Raw genomic sequence first — 4,031 nt, forward strand, 5'->3', positions numbered from 1 at the left:
CCCCCCCCCGGGACCCCCCCCAGCCCCCCCCCCCCCCCCCCCCCCCCCCCCCCCCCGCCATCCGGTGGGATGCAGGAGAGAATCAGTGAGAAAAAGTAAAACTCGTGGGTTGAGATAGACAGTTTAATAGAACAGAAAGGAAGAAACTAATAATGATAATAATAACAATAATAAAATGTCAATAATCATAATAAAATAATTGGAATATACAAAACAAGTGATGCACAACGCAATTGCTCACCACTCGCCAACCAATGCCCAGTTAGTTCCTGAGCAGCAATCCCCCCAGGCCAACTCCCTCCAGTTTATACACTAGGCATGATGTCCATTGGTATGAAATATTCCTTTGGCCAGTTTGGGTCAGCCATCCTGGCTGTGTCCCCTCACAACTTCTTGTGTCCCTCTGGCATTCTTGCTGGCTGGCCATGAGAAGCTGAAAAATCCTTGACTTAATGTAAACACTGCTTAGCAACAACTGAAAACATCAGTGTTACCAACATTATTCTCATACTAAATCCAAAACATAACACTATACCAGCTATGAGAAAGAAAATTAACTCTATCCCAGCTGAAACCAGGACAGGCCTCTTCTGAGCAAACAAAAACATGCTTTTGTTTTTTAAGAAAGGCAAATCCTCTTTGGTATAATAAATACATGAACACATCGGTTAAAGACAAAAAAAAAGAACCTCCAAATTACATGAAAAGTACGTCCAAAAAAGGATCAGATTTTTTTTTTTTTTAAAGTACTCTGCTTTTTTCTCCCTATTGAAATTCTGGCCAACACTCAATTGTCTTGTCAGGCAATGACTTAACTCAGTCAAATTTCAGCTAAATTCAGCTTCAGATACTGGGATTGAATACCAGTCTGGTAAGACCACTGTTGTCTGTCTCCAGACACTGTCCTTCCTTTACTGCAGTAGTATCCTCAGTCATCTGCTCCTTTCTTTCTCCACGGAAAAAGCAGAAATGGAGCAAAAGTAAGAACTCTCCACATGAAGCTGTCCCACCTTTATACAGCATATTTCATGGGGCTTCCTATTCAAGTACTCCTTACCTGTCAGCAGGATTGTTGCTTTTTGTGGAGCAGGGCAGGTAGTCTTTCCTCTCTGCAGTTTTCACAATTCATATGATTTTATCCTATTTCCTTTGAGAGTGCCCCCTAAAGATTCCTGTTTCACTGAGAAAGGGAATTCCTCCTCTTGCTTGAGCTGTGACCCAACCACAACACAAGATGCTGTTTTCAATTCCAAGTCTACTTACACAAGGAAATCTTGGCTCAAACCCCCAACCATATGGAAGATCCATCTCTGGATTTTAGCTCTATTGCCTTCTCACATCAAGTACCACCTCAGTGGGGTATACCCTACAGTCTCCTTGTACTGCAGACTTTTTCCCTTTTCTCCAGGCTCAATAATTTCACAGAAAGCCATTTACTGTGAATGAGGATCTGGGAGCTTCCTGTACACACAAGTGCTTCTAAATTCACTGCACAGTTACATTCACCACAGCTCCTCTCAGAACATGCTTTCTCTGAGAGTATATTAAAGTTACTAATAAGGCAATCCCAGACGCTATGCTCTCTACCTACAGCACGTAAGCAGCACCTGTCCTCTCTTACAACTTGCTGCTTTCAATTCACCTTCAAAAATCCATCCTTTTGACCACACAGTTTTAGTTCCCTTATTAACTTCCACAGCCTTAAGAGGAACAGTAGTAGTCTCTGGCGATGACACTGCTTGGGGTTTTCCCAACAATAGCTCCAGCATCCCAATGTTGAAGCAGACTAAAATCTTGGACCCATGTACTGATCAGCCTTCCCATATGGGTGAACTCTGTTCATAAATCAGTTTACCCTTTACCTCTATTATCTTATTTTGGCTGCAATCAACTCCTCATCCTGCCAGGCAGCCATTGCATCAGTAACAACATCAGCTTGTGGTATTTCTGTTGCTTGGAACCATTACTGACATAATTCCTCATTACTACAGTGTTTCTGCATAATCCTCTTCCTTTCTGCATGAGCTTCTGAGATGCTTGGTGACAGAACAATACACATCTCATCTACTTCCACTGAAAACCTCTGCCTGTGGCTAAAAAAAAAGCTATTACCAATATTGCCATATATTCAAAACCATTTTCTCTACATCCCCCTCCTTAATATACCACCATTCTTTTTGTTCTGTACACCATTGTCTCCCTGTATCCTTCTGTCATCACACAACAGCACATTTCACCCAGGCAGCCTTTTCTCTTTGACATAACAAAAGTTTGAAGTATCAGTTGCCAGCATCATCTCTTCTACATTTAGGACTAATGGATTCATCTCTTTACAACAGAAAAACTGGAAGGTGGAACATGGAAAGGTGTGGTAAAGAACACAAAAGGTAATCTAGTCCAGTCCACTTCATGAGACATATAAGGAGTTTTATTAGAGACATTGATTTTCCTCATTCAAGAAAGCATTAATTCACAGCCATAAAACTGACAGATTTCAGCTACAGTTTAAATAGAGTTTCTACAGTAATTGTCACAAGCCACGACAAGTCTTGGATCCAACCAAAACACAGTTCCAGTCTGGATTCAAAACGCGTTATTTGGTGTAGGCAAAACCAAGATGGTTCACCGACACTGTGGTTCCACGCACGTTTCTTCAGCAGCAGTGCTCACCTCAGCTACTACCACCATCTTCCCAAAGCTCCTCCATCACCAGCAACCAGCTCAGGGTATTCTCTCGAGCAGGACTTTTCTCTCCAGTGTAATTAGCTCCCTGCACCAGTTTACCAAATGACCCAAGGAATGTCACCAGAGGAGGGAAGAACAGCAAGAAAAGGCTGCTTGCTCCTCAGTCAAACACAACACGCAGTTTGACTAATATTCTTTTGGCACAGCCTTCAGAAAATAAGAATTCCCAGTCCCATGCACTCATTCCTACAGCAGAGCTGTCCCCTTTCATTCTAGCAGACATTTGGGAAGCCACATAAGTCCTATCAGGGACCTGACTGGACCATGTTTGTTTTCAGCTGATCCTCTGGTGTGGCTGCAACAGCCACTGCCCTCAAGTACAGCATTCAGTCAACTACCACTTTCAATGTAAACATCTTGATATAAGTGGGTAGCTATAAGACCACTCTTGCAATACGCTATTTCTCCTACACAGGTCTTAAAAATTAAGAGTAGGAAAAAAGATTACCTTCAAATTGTCTGCAAAGCAAGGGTAGCCCTAGCAGAAACAGCTAATTTACACAGCAGTAACTACCACTAGGATTCACCATTGCAGTGCTCACTGTATCTAGCTAGCTGAACTGCTGTTTCTTCTTTGGCCTGTACTTCTTTTGCTCTGTATTTGTGCAGTTTCTTCCTCCCTTCAACTAGGCCTTGGTTAACAACCCTTCAGATAGCAGCCATTACTACTGAAGAGGTCCATGGGGGTTGTTGCTTTTCTGAAGGCTTGGAAGATTTTAAATTTGCAGTGACAAAATATATGTGTCTAGGTATTAGTCATATGAGGAAAAAAAAAGCCAAGCCTATGTGCATTTTAATATATTCCCCTCAATCCAGCAAATTCCTCCACCAATGGGGAGAAGCTAATGGTATATGCAGGACTCCCTGCCTGCCAGCTCTTCACATGTACATCAGGGTGATCTGACACTACCAGTGAAGTCAAACTAGCAGGGAACTGTACCTTCCCCTCACTCTGCTGCTCCAGTCATGGGGTCTTCCTGCTTCCCCTCACACTACATAAAGAGATTATATGATCACAGAACAAGTAATTTCAGATGGCTGATCCACCACTCCACTGCTGGAAGGTGCGACAGGTAACAGACAGGAAAAAGGGAATTCTTGCAGGTTGGTCTGACAGCCACAACTGGAACAAGAACCCAGAGTTCTCAATATGAAGAGAGCAGGCTATTGCTATTAAACTGCCTCATTACTCCACTGAACTATACCGTGGTAGTCATCCTTTTCATCTTTCTCTCTGAGCTCATGCTTAGCCTCAACAAGTCACTCCAGCCCGGCCCCAGGCAGAC

The sequence above is a fragment of the Haliaeetus leucocephalus genome, unplaced genomic scaffold (assembly GCF_000737465.1).
Source record: "Haliaeetus leucocephalus isolate CR32 unplaced genomic scaffold, Haliaeetus_leucocephalus-4.0 Scaffold932, whole genome shotgun sequence".
NCBI classification, from domain to species: Eukaryota; Metazoa; Chordata; class Aves; order Accipitriformes; family Accipitridae; genus Haliaeetus; species Haliaeetus leucocephalus.